This window comes from Danio rerio, chromosome 1 (genome assembly GCF_052040795.2).
Source record: "Danio rerio strain M-AB ecotype USA chromosome 1, GRCz13ab, whole genome shotgun sequence".
In the NCBI taxonomy this organism is placed as follows: Eukaryota; Metazoa; Chordata; class Actinopteri; order Cypriniformes; family Danionidae; genus Danio; species Danio rerio.
In genome coordinates, this window is record NC_141021.1 from 16926433 (window position 1) to 16940531 (window position 14099).

A 14099-nucleotide genomic window follows, 5' to 3' on the forward strand; every position below is an offset into this window, starting at 1 on the left:
ATATATTTTTTGGGAAGTCGTGAGCATCTAGATAATTCTAGGAAATACGACAGTACGTTGGGAAGCGTGCAATCCCGATAGGGAGGACGCTGCGGAGGCCATCCGTTACCCCAGGGGGGGATAGATGGCAGAATTTACATATGGACTAGCCCTAAAAAGGGAGAGTACGCATAGCAAAAGAGTGGTTAGCGAGGAGGAAAGACACGGGTCCGCCCAGGGGGGGGGGGGGGGGGACTTAACCGTGGCGGAATAAGCATATGGGATCGCCTAGTGGGGATCGCGCATAGCAGGCACCTTTACCCAAAACGCGGGCTGACCAGCGGGCAGACCTACAACGTAGTGGGCCAGCAAGTGACTCCTCCGCTGAGTCAGTGCTGGGGGCCACGGAGGAATCTGCAGGGCTCACCTGACGGGGAACTTTACTGACAGATAAAAAGGCGCACGTATCTCCGTGTTAGGGAAAATGGCGCAGCAAGCGTGTTTCAACACCCTACCGAATTGTTTCCTCAATCACCAAGGGTTACCTAATACCCTTGAGGAAACCGGCTCCACTCGCAGATTGTAAAACCTTGCAAATGTGTTGGGTGTCACCCAGCCCGCAGCTCTACAGATGTCTGTTAGAGGGGCGCCGCGTGCGCGCGCTCGAGAGGATGCGAAGCTCCGAGTGGAGTGCGCACGCGCTCTCGGGGGACGCGGCTCATCTCGGCTCTGATAGTGAAAGAAAGGCATCCACAATCTAGTGGGAACTTATTTTGGTACGGCACTTCCCTGCTGCCGACCGCTATAACAGACGAAGAGCTGCTCAGATGATCTAAACTCTGAGGATAATACGCAAAACGCGAACTGGACAATAAGAAGGGCTGGGTCTGCCTCCTCCGAGGGCAGCGCTTGCAGGCTCACTACCTCGTATTAAAACGGAGTGGTAGGAACCTTGGGCACATATCGCGGGCAGGGTCTCAGGACGTGAGAGAAGCCAGCCCAATTACAGGCACGAGTCACTGACCAAAAAATGCCTCCGGGTCCCCGACCCTCTAATCGATATCAACGCGACCAGCAGAGCTGTCTTCAGGGACAGAAGACACTGAGTCGAGGATCGAAGGGATCTGACGCGGCTTGTGTAGCGAGGGCGAGATCCTAAGAGGGCATGAGAGGGGGCGGGGTGGATTAATTCGCTTAACGCCCCTGAGGAACCGGATGATGAGGTTATGCGTTCCCACGGTGCTGCCAGCCACCGCGTTATGAGAGCGGAGATGGCAGCCACGTAACCTTGAGTGTGGAGGGCGACAGCCTGCTCTCCAACTTCTCTCGGCGTAAAGAAAGCACAACGCTGATCTGGCAAATTACGGGGGTCTTCTCAGCGAGAGACACACCATTCAGTGAATAGACTCCACGTCAGGGCATAGGCGCGCTCGGGGAGGGGGCTCTAGCCCGAGTGACGGTATTAGCCACCGCAATCGGAGGTTACCTAAGTCTTCCTCGCGTCTAAAATCTCTTCAAAGATCGGCGAGGGTGCCAGGTGGTGCCCTGTCCCTGAGAGAGTAGGTGCTCTCTCGAAGGGACTGCCAGGGGAGGGCTATCGCGAGGGAGAGCTCTGACATCCAGGTCCGGTTGAGCCAGAGGGGCGCAACCAGCAACCTGTTCCTCGTCCTCCCTGACCTTGCACAGTAACTGCGCGAGCAGGCTCACTGGGGGAAACGCGTATTTGCGCGTGCCCCGAGGCCAGCTGTAAGCCAGTGCATCCGTGCCGAGAGCACTCGGTCAGGGAAAGAACAACTGGCAATGAGCGATCTCGGGGGAAGCAACAGATCGATCTGGGCTTCCCCGAATCGCGCCCATATCAGCTGAACAGACTCGGGGTGGAGTCTCCATTCTCCAGGACGCAGGGCTGCCGTGAGAGCGCATAGGCTGCACGGTTGAGCTTGCCTGAATATGAATGGCGTGCAGCGATTTCAGCCGCGGATGACTCCAGAGGAGCAGACGGCGGGCGAGCTGAGACATGCGGCGAGAGCGCATACCCCCTATACGGCTGATATACGCCACCGCCGCCGTACTGTCCGTCCTGACCAGCACGTGTTGCCGCTCCAGCACCGGAAAAAAACGGTGGAGAGCGAGGAACACTGCCAACAGCTCCAGGCGATATGCCAATGCAACTGGGTACCTTTCCACAGGTCCGCAGCCGCATGCCCGCAACGCACAGCCCCCCAGCCCGTGTTGGAGGTGTCTGCTGAAACGACAACAAGACTGGACGCCTGTTCTAGAGACACCCAGGCCTGTAGGAACGAGGGGTCGCTCCAAGGGCTGAGGGCGCGGCGACACAGCGCAGTAACAGAGACTCGGTGTGCGCGCGCGTGCCATGCGCGTCTGGGGACTCGATCGTGAAGCCAGTGCTGAAGTGGTCTCATATAGAATAATCCGAGCGGCATGAAGCGGCTGCGGATGCCATATGCCCCAGGAGCCTCTGAAATAGTTTCAGTGGGACCACTATTTTACTGTCGAGCTCTCTCAGACAGTACAGCATCAGCTGAGCGCGCTCTCCGGAGAGGCGCGCTGCCATGGTGACCGAGTCCAGCTCCAGCCCAAGAGAAGAGATCCTCTGCACGGGGGCGAGTTTGCTCTTTTCTCGGTTGACCTGAAACCCCCACAGGTGGAAGTGCCAGAGCACTTTGTCTCTGTGCATAATCAACTCTGTGCATAATCAAAAGAGAGGGCAAAATTCAGCCAGTCGTAAAGAAATTGAGTATGCAGATGCCCGCGAGCCGAAGGGGCGCTGAGGCACCCTCCGCGGGCTTGGTGAGAACCCGCGGAGACAGAGAGAGCCCGAAGGGGAGGGCTTTGTATTGCCAAGCTCGACCTTCAAACGCAAACCGCAGAAACTGTCGGTGGCGAGGAAGAGTGGAGACATGGAAATACGCGTCCATCAGGTCTAATGCTGCAGACCAACCCAGAGGACGAACGCACCGGAGGATGCGCTTCTGCGTGAGCATTCTGAACGGCAGCTTGTGCAGGCAGCGGTTCAAAACGCGCAGATCTAGGATTGGCTGTGACCCACCGCTCTTTTTGGGCACGATGAAGCGTGGGCTGTAAAACCCGCTCTCCATCTCGGCTGGAGGGAGCGGCTCGATTGCATCCTTCGCCAGGAGGACAGCAATCTCCTCTCGCAAGACAGGGGCGGACAGGGGGCTGACCCTGGTGAATACACACCCGTGACTTGGGGGGCCGTTTCGCGAACTGAATCGCATAGCCGAGTCTGATTGTGCGTATGAGCCACCGCGAAGAGCTGGCCCGCGCTAACCAGGCAGGCAGAGCTCTCGCTAATGGACTCATCGCTACAATCGCTGACGTACCAGCAGTGGAGTGGGTGTGCTGATCCGGGAAGCTCGCGGGTCCCACGGAAAAGCTGGAGGTGAGATATTTGCTCTCACTCCAAACCCGAGCTCCGGAGGGGAGGCTCGAGGGGTGGGAGAAAGGAGACCGTCCTCCCAGCGCTCGTGAGCCACTGGCGAAACGCACCGAATCTGCAAGCTAGAAAGCATAGCGTCCCAGACTGGCAGATTTCGGGCTGTCACATCTGGGGAAGTGAAAAGTGCCCTTTCATAATGTTTTCATGGCAGTAAAAAGTGCCGTTGGAAATGGGGCCCCGCCCTCCAGCGGGGAAAGAGCAAGTTCCCTCTTCTCCAGATGGCCTGTCCCAGGGGCGCTTCGTGGTCCGTTGCCGGACTTAGCGGCGTTCTGGGCAGGGGGGCTGCCTGCTTCCGAGGTGCCCGACGCGCTCGCTTCGCCGGAGGCGTGTGCGGGGGCGGAGCAGCTCTCGTAGGCGGGCGCCTTCGGCGAGGAGCAGGTATGAATGGCACGGCGGGCGGAGCGGGCTACGGACCGCCGATAAGACATCACCCACCAACTGCTCTCTCACCGCCTTGAATTCCTGGGTGAATTCACAGACAGTGTCGCCGAACCTGGCTGGGGATATGGGGAAGTCAAGAAAGCGGACTTTGTCGACTTTGCGCATATCAGCCAGGGGTGGCGCTCCTGGACCACTAATGTGGACATCGTCCTCCCCAACGCACACGCAGCGGACTCAGTAGTCCGAAGAGCTAAGTCGGCGGCGGTGCGAAGCTCGTAAGCCTGGGTTGGACCCACCCTCGTGCAGCTCGGCCAGCGCCTGCGCTTGGTAGCGCTGGTAGGTGGCTATCGCATGCAAGGCGGAAGCAGCCTGGCCCGCAGCTATGTAAGCTCTAGCTCCGAGGGAGGTAGATAACTTACAGGCTTTGGATGGGAGACGAGGCGGACCCCGCCAAGAAGAGGCGCCGCGCGGATTTACCGCCATCGCGCACTCAACCTGAGGAATCGCCACATACCCCCTGGCTGTTTCACCGTCAAGAGTGGTTAGGGTGGAGGAACACGCAGCACGAGCAGAAAAAAGTGCTTTACAAGACCGCGTGAGCCTACTGTGCACCTCCGGGAAGAAGGGAACGCCCCTCTAGTCGGTCCGGCCGCGGAGCTGGGGGATAAACCATCTCCAACCCACGGCCGAAGCAGCCCGGGAAAGCACGGCTAACATGTCCGTTTCAGGATCCGTAGTGACAGCGCTCACCAGCCCGAAGGGGGCGAGCGGGTCTGGATCATCATCGGACAATGAAAGCCCACCCTCCGATGCCACGGTGGACATCTGGTCTCCGGTGTCATCGGGCGTAAGGGCTACCATCTGTTAGACGGATCGCTTCCCCCGCCCGAAGCTTGGATGGAGCGCTTAGAGGAGCGGGAGGTCCGCGGGCCCGTGGGCGACGGATTATCTCTCGCTGAAACCCTCAGATCTGCCCGAGTGCCCGCTGCAGAGCAGGGGACAACTGGGGTGGTTCGCCCTTTTGCAAAGGCTAACCGCGATCTTGCGCAACAGTCATGGCATCGCAATGACGACATGAACTGCCCGCGAGCAGCGCATTAACATGCTGGACCCCCAGACATGTAACGCAGTGCCCGCGCCCATCATCCGAGGACAGGAAACCACCGCATCCAGAAACGCACAGTCGGAGCGCCGTCCTGAAAAGGACGTGCTGCACGACTGTGTTGCTCTTTCTGTGAAGTTTGCAACTTCATACGCACCGCTCTGGAGGACCGGACCCAAAGAACGCCAGGCAAGGGAGAAACCCAGCTCGACCGTCTGCCACTGCGTGTACACACTCTGGACCGGGAGAATGCTCTCGTTCGCTCAGAATCGCTGGTCACAGCAGGAGGAACCCTCATCGACTCGATCAGAAAGTCTCTGAAGCGAAAAGGATAGCGTCTGCTGGCGCCAGGTGAGCTTATATACTCAGTTGATTGCTTATGCCGCTCACCTGCGCAGGCTTGCGCTGCCAATTCATTCTTAATTGGCCCGTTCAATACTCTTTCAGACGAGTAGCTTCTGAACCGAACCTCCCAATGCGTGGATTTTACAATCAAATCCACTTATAGTGCTGAAGTTCCCCCCGAAGGGGAACTTAAAATATTAATTACAAGTTTTTTGCTGCCTAATGAGTTAAACACACCTGTTTAAGTTTTGATGCCAAAACTTAATATTTTAAGTAATGTTAAGTTATATTAACTTAATATTTTTAATAATGACAAAAGCAAGGTTTATAGTGTAATAACTTTTTACAGAGTACATACAGACACTGTTATTTATTCTTTTAATGACTATAGACCAAGTGTGTGTTTTTAAATAACCAGAGATTTTGATTATATGCAATTATATGGTATTTCTTCAAATCAAAGTCAAATAAAGTTGTTGAGCAGTGAGTGTCAGAGCTATTTATTTTTTCTTTATGTCATTAAAAAGGTTATTATTAAATGCATTGTTTTTCTGCATTGTTTATGCATCAACTTACAGGTTGTAGAGCTACTGTATGTCTTTGAATATGACAAATATCATTGATTTATTTTCTTGTCGGATTCGTCCCTTTATTAATCTGGGGTCGCCACAGCGGAATGAACCGCCAACTTATCCAGCACATTTTTACGCAGCGATGCACCGCATGTCTTTGGACGTGGGGGAAACCGGAGCACCCGGAGGATATCCGCGAGAACATGCAAACTACACACAGAAACACCAACTGAACTGAGGTTTGAACCAGCGACCTTCTTGCTGTGAGGTGACAGAGCTACCTACTGCGCCACTGAATCACCATGACACATATCACACTTTGCTATTTAAAGGCTTTGTATTTTGCAATGACTATATAACAAAAAGTTTAGGACACTCTTCAATCTTTAAAACTCAATCTTTAAAGTAAAGAAAACACCGTATAAAGTAATGCATTACATGATGAAGCTGTAGTAGTTTGCAGATCTAGTGGAGTCAGAAAGTTTAGTCACATACTACTTTAATACTTTTCATTAGTTAAACATCTGTATATTTGTAATATTCAGACTGATTTTAGGACTTGGAATGACCAAAAGAATTAGAAAAAAAAAAAAAATATATATATATATATATATATATATATATATATATATATATATATATATATATATATATATATATATATATATATATATATATATATTTTTTTTTTTTTTTTTACTCATGGTGCATTAACTAATGTTAACAAGCATGGACTTGGATGTTAATAATGCATTAGTAAATGTTCAATTATGATTAATAAATGCTGTACATGTGTTGTTCATGATTAGTTCATGTTAGTAAATGCATTAACTAATGAACCTTATTGTAAAGTGTTATCATATATATATGTGTGTTTGTGTGTGTGTGTGTGTGTGTGTGTGTGTATATATATATATATATATATATATATATATATATATATATATATATTTGTATTTGTTTGTTGAATTTACATACGACTAGCATTGCCTATCAAAATGCATCAAAACATAATGTGGAGTTTTTGAACAATACCTTACCCACTATTTACCATTTCCAATTTGCAAAAATGTACATTGAAATGCATACATTTTACATTAAAGAGGCTCCATATTGGAACACAATTGACAGTTTTATTCATGATACAGATCTTTTGTTTCCTACAATCAAACTCATGAATTTGATGCTATATTAATAAATTACTGTAGCTACACAAATTTCAAATGTTCAAAATTTTAAAATCAAAAATATAGATGAAAGGGCAATATCAACTATTTTTTACTAGGGGCATTATTTTATTATTATTATTAATATTATTATTATGCTCCTATGGGTTGTACTTCATGACAATTAAGGTTAAAATGGATGGTAGAAGGGGAAAAAAGATTTTTCTTTAGTAGAAAAAATGACACCTTTAGCTATAATTGTTCTTGTTGATGCATAAAATTACCACCATTTCACATAGATGTTTGTGTGCATCCTGTCAGTAAGCAACATTTGAAGTTGAACATCACCTTTCACTATAGTTGTCCTGAAATAGCCACAATTTTTGTCTTGAAAAAATATTGAACGGCTTTTTGATCCACTTGCTTGGGAACACATTCATATAATATAGTGCACATTTTGTATATTTATGCAATTGCATTGAAGTCACTTTGATTAAATGCATCTGTCAAATCTAATTAACGTCAATATATTTACATATGACATGCTTGAAGTAGGTAGCTCAAAAAAGTACTTAAAAATGACTTGACTGCATTATATGCATCACTTATGGCCAACACTGTTGATAGGCACAACTTGTTGCGGTAGTGATTCTAACTTGTCCTCTTGAAAGTTCACACACACTTGCTGAATGCATTACGATGTAACCTACACCACAGACACTGCTGGATAATGACAAGAAGCTGGAGATCTTCCTTTTTTTGGGATCGAGATTTTACTACAGAGAGAACTACAAGAACATCATAAGGAATAATGAGCACTGAGAATACGAGGACACTAGGCCTCTATCATTTCTGTGATGTGGAAAACATAAACGGAATGGTGAAATTCAGTTATGAAAAAATGATTGAGTTTTGGCAAATTTTAGATCAATAGGTCACAAAAGTAGTGTTGTACACCTAACCAGTCCTGATGTTTAATTTATAAGTAGTGTTATTACAATTTCAATTAATTATTAATTTTTCCTCTATGTTTCATTTTAACAGTGCGAAACTTGTTTGAATGTAACTGAATGACTAGATTAATGAATGAACAAATGGATGAACAAATAAACAAATACATAATTAAATACATAAATAAATACATAAATGTACATCCATCCATCCATACCTACATAAAAAAGTTAACTAAAGTACATATTGCTATATCTATATTGTAGATGTTGTTTTCGTAAACGTGTCCTCATTGCAAACTACACATAGATTTACTAAAAATAAATAACTAACAGGCATTGTTTTTGTAAATAGCTAGCAAGCATTGTGTTACCTCAACATTTGCAAACTTACACAAAAAGAAAAACAAACAATTAAATTGATTCAGATAGCCCTCAAGTGGTGAAACAGTCCTGTTTAGCAGACGCCACAGTGGAACTAATAACAAAGTCTTGAAAATTATAAAAAATAAATATTAACACAAATTATGCAGACACTTTCATATTTAATGATATTAGATGATAAGCTAAGTGTATTTAAAAGCTATACTTTCAGTTTAAAGCTTGTAATATGTTTTAAAAATTTAAAAATGATTATAATGCATGTTTTATCTGAGTTTTTGTTCCATTTACTCGATTTTTACCACCAGGTGTCTCTAACATAGGCTGTTTCAAATGTTGAAACAGTGAATTATTTTGAGAAGTTAATGGCTGAATTGTTTTAAAGCTTTGAAAAGCTTTGTTTGTCCCATCACTAGAAACAGTGTGAGTGCAAGGCTTAAATTGTCCAGGTAACAAGATTCAGGTGAATCAGTGCAACGAGTTATGGGAAATTAAGTCTGAGGGGCTGGCAGAGTTGCAAACAGTAGTTTTAGATTGTCCCTTTTTCCCTATCATGACATTTTTTGATAAATAAATGGATGAAGATTGGAATGGCAGTTGGCACTCAGTTGTGAAGGATTACTGTCCACCGAAATCACCATCAGTATGCTCCATTCTCCGGTACAGTATGTTTTCAGATGACAAATTATGACGAGAAACAAACAATGAGGAGCAACATTTTACAGATTAAATCTTATCATATTTATTTAAACCACTGCCTCTAACAAAGGCAGGGTATCAACACAATCTCACGGCAATTCGTAACTTTTTCATTTAGTGGCTAATTCGTATGAATTCGTACGATCTAATTTGTACAATTTAGTACGATTTGCTTATCCCCCATTGACGGTTGTGGTTAGGGGTGTGGTCAGGTGCCACGCCTCCTTTTTAAAATCGTACCATTTCGTACGACTGAACTCGTACGAATTCGTACGAATTAGCCACTAAACTGGCAAAACGTAAAATACTTACGTTTTCTCGTGAGATCAGGCTGCAGGGTATAGAAACAAGATACACACTGATAGCCCCATATACCTACAAACATTTGCCCCTGTAAATCCGGGAGACCGGTTGAGGTTGTGGGGGGTTAATGGGGAGTGGGGGTAAGGTGTGGTGCTGTATGTGTTAGTAACTGCTAATGTGTTAGTAACTGCTATGAAGCATGTTTTGGGTGGCCGCTGTGATTGGATCCCGAGGATTTCACAGACCGTACCAAAATAAGCATTAAGCATTTTTTTGCAAATTGCAATACCATATTATTTACAAGTGTCTAGATGCATTGTTTATATCAATCACTATACTATATACATATATGAAAAATTTTAGAAATCAAGCCGACTTTAATAGATGGAGTGCCCTCTAGTGGTGTTCATGGGCACTCCAGCTAGTGACCATACCAACCTAAATTCATAGCACTTAATTATTGCTATTTATTTATTTATTTACTTTATTTATGCGTTTATTTTTGACGTATAATTATTTTAGCTGTTTCCATTGCCACAGATGTTGCCAGTTTTGTTTATTCATGTTCTTGGCAGCACAAAGCTTTTCTGAGCCTGTATGTGAGAAAAAAAAATCTAGTTGTGTTTAAACCAGTGGAAAGCGCTTTAGCACTTTGTTACGCTGCTGTGTTACTGAGAAAGCACAGAGATTACCGCGTTACTCCCAACACTGTGTGTGCAGAAGGGCTTTTTCACGCTCTCTGACTAAACTGGTGTGAAGGTGAAAGAGATAAAAGATGGAAGGCTGCTGTTACCCAGACTCTCTCTGTCAGCGCTGATAACAGACACGAGACCGCTGTGTCCACTGAGCAGGGGGAGAAACATAGAGGAATCTTCTAGAAAGACGCTGATAGGAATCTCTGTATATGTACTGGGGAAAGCAGTGGGTTTTAAGGCCATTTTTTCCATTCTCATGCATGACTTTGGTTAATAATAAACTTATTTTGTCGACCCTATGCGACATGTAGCATTTTCATATAGTGCTGTATGTGAGCAGAGAACTGAGATAGTAGGTCAAGAATAAGATGGATGTGTGCATTTATGATGAACACACAAGCTTTGTACAAAGACATTTAAGATAGACAAAAATAGATTTGTCCATCAACATGTTTTCTAAATGCTCAAGCAAAGAAACAAATGAATAAATGAATGAATAAATAAATAAAGTTATGAATTTTATTTAATAATAACAAATAAAAGTAACACAGGCATTCATTCAATCAATCAATCAATCAATCAATCAATCAATCAATCAATCAATCAATCAATCAATCAATCAATCAATCAATCAATCAATCAATCAATCAATCAATCAATCAATCAATCAATCAATCAGTCAATCAGTCAATCAACTAATCAATCAATCAATCAATCAATCAATCAATTATATACAAAAATAAATGATAATTTTGGACTGTATATATTTTGAAAAATGTCACATTTACTTGACTTGCAACCTTATAACTTACTAATGATTAATAAAATATAGAAAAAAAATATATATAAGAGGGAGATGTCAGGGATACATTTCCAATATTTCAGCATTTTACTTTTATATGCATAAGGTAGATCAGACAAATGTGTGTAGCTATTAAGTCACACTGTAGTGTTTTTTTTTTTTGTTTGTTTTTTTTCAGCTTCTTGGACACACATCATAAGCTCTAAATGATATATATAATCAGCTCATTACCCCATGAGGAAACATTACACTCCCTCAGTCTAAATGCGAAATTGGATACTCATTTACTTAAGAGTCTTTGAAGGGGTCACCATTTAAAAAAAAAAAAAATGTGTCAGCCAACTGAACTGTAAATCGAATGCAATATGAGAAATTTGCATCATTTCTAATTCAAGGCAAGACCAAGTGTGCCGCAAGCCTACGTTTGAGTGAAGGTTTCGGCCGTTAGATCGCCCCCTGGGGGCTGGCTGCAGTACAAGTCATAAAGCCCGCCTCCCCGTGTTAATGAAGGAGACTTGAGCCCAAATAAAAAAAAATATTACACTTGCAATAAAATGTCCCGAAAGATAGTTCTGGTCGATTAAGGCACTGGTTATTGTGCTGAAATAGGTGCAGATCTTCATTTTTGTAAACAGTTTGTTTTTAGCAGTAATTTAATGCTGGGCGTGTCATCGTGATTTACAGCTGTGATTGACAGTTTCTCAAAGCGCGGCGTCTGAGCTTCGGCAGGAGACTGAAGTAGACTGAAGTGTTATTATTCGATTTCTGTGTTATTTTACCATGACAAAATGAGTTCAGCAGTAAACTATAGTTTCTGACATACATGATCCTGGTGGAACACTGTTTATTCGCTAAGTTCAGGGCTTTTTTCGGGCTTTATTAGTTTGCTGATACACGCCTAGCCACCCAGATAGCAAAACACAGTTCCGGCTAGATTCTCGCCTGCCGGAGACTTATCTCTTAGAGCTCAGACTGACTAATGTTACCTCTGCTGGACCTACTCCGGATGCCTGGACTCACTGCCCGATTCCAGTCCGAGTCAATCGAGCCAGATGCGGCGGCCGAGCGAGCCGGTGCTGCCGCATGCGAGCCGGAATCAGCCCGCGACGCCGCGAGTAAGTTATGCGCTGCGGCCTGGAGCTGGCGCGATTGAATATATAAAACCCTCATATTTGTTAACGTTATTACATCCATTTGTGTTGATATGACAGCAAACGCATGCTGAGAAGTTCGGGGGGCGTAGTTGATTTTACATAAAGCGTTTGATTGGAAGCTCGACTCCGCTCATTTTCGCGGCTCCTCCTCTGGCTCCATCAGACAATCCTTCTGCGCATGTCTGGCTCCAATTTCAGCAGTCTTTTGCGACAGTTTGTGCCCGTCAAGCAGGCGTTTTGCCCTCAAGGCGTTCAATGGGAAAAAGGGCTGTCGCGTCGTCCATATTTTTTACAGTCATTGGGCAAGACACTGCAGGCAAAAAAACTGCAACTGTCAATTTGAGAATTCAAGCCTTCTGATTTTCCATACAGGTAGATTTTTCTTCTGGTCCTGTACATTTCTTCTATCTCACAGGTGTCAAATTCATTTCCTGGAGGGCCACAGCTCTACACAGTTTAGCTTTAATCCTATATAAACGTATAATGGGAAACCCCTCCCCATTGGGAATCGCCCCATTACATTGTAGATCATTGGGGATCACCCATTATCACCCATTACACGAACAAAGAAAACAAAGCACAACCATTACATTCCATAGGTAAGATTTTATGTTTAACATTTTTGTATGTTACAAACTTTTGTGCTAAACAACATTATTGATGATAATATAGTCACTGCGCTGAGGCAAAGTAGTATTAACTTGCACTAAATCCTAGGCCTTTACTAGTTTTGTTGAAACAAAATAAGCAAATAATATGAAGTATGACAACAAGACGCTGCGATGCCAAAAACTTGCATTACTAATGGCTTAGTGAAGTAAAGACTAGTTTTTGAAGTAAGTTGTAAGAGTGCGTGAAAACATAACAGTGCCTGTGCCTCAATGTGCATACTGTCCACCCTAAATTATTGAATATTACAAATGTTATATTTACATCAGGTGTACATGCACATTGAGACACAAAAATTAAATGGATTTAAATAATTTATGGACTGATAAAATGGATTCTTAAATCTCTTCTGTAAAAACATTTGACTCTTATATGTCAAACAAACAAACAAACAAACAAACAAACAAACAAACAAACAAACAAACAAACACACAAACAATAAACAGATAGATAAATAAATAAATAAATAAATAAATAAATAAATAAATAAATAAATAAATAAATAAATAAATAAATACATAAATAAATAAATAAATAAATAAATAAATAATCAAAACAAACAAAAACACATGAATAAATGCATAAATAAATGCATAAATAAATAAATAAATAAATAAATAAATAAATAAATAAATAAATTAATTAATTAATTAATTAATTAATTAAAATAATTAAATACATTCACAATATTAATAACCAAATAATAAATACACAAACAAACAAATAAACAAACAAATAAATAAATGAATAAATAAATAAATAAATAAATAAATAAATAAATAAATAAATAAATAAATAAATAAATAAATAAATAAATAAATAAATAAATAAAAATTAGTTTAAAAGTTTTTGCATTCCATAGCAAACAGTATGTGTAGCAATTGTTTTTTTTTTTTTTTATAAAAAGTCTTAAAATGTAAACAACTTAAAAAAAAAACATCATCTAATGTAAATAAGTTATCATTTAACAAGATTATGTCACTAACTCAATTTTTACTAAAATGTCAGATAGAACCTTATAATTCTAATTTGAAGATTTGTTTGCCATTCTTAATTTAATAAGCCCAGCAAGATTGGTGATAAATATTCGTTATTTTTGTTTTTCTCTATTCATCTACAGTGTCTTGCTTTAAATGCCATCCTTCCAAAAGGATTCATGGAAATGCAAAGCATAGCTCCTCACCATAACTCATCTCATAGTGAGGCGTCTGTACACACACTGAGAGGCACAGCGGAAAGGAAGAGAGAAAAATTAGCTTATTCCAAAAAAATTTCAACCATTAATGAACAAACTATTGCTACGCTTGCAGAAAAGCCAGCCCAAAATAATTCTGAGACATTAGCGTAGTGTTGTAGCTGCTTATCCATACATCTTGTTCTCAAGAGATGCATTCATGCAACCATAAATAGAAAGATAAAA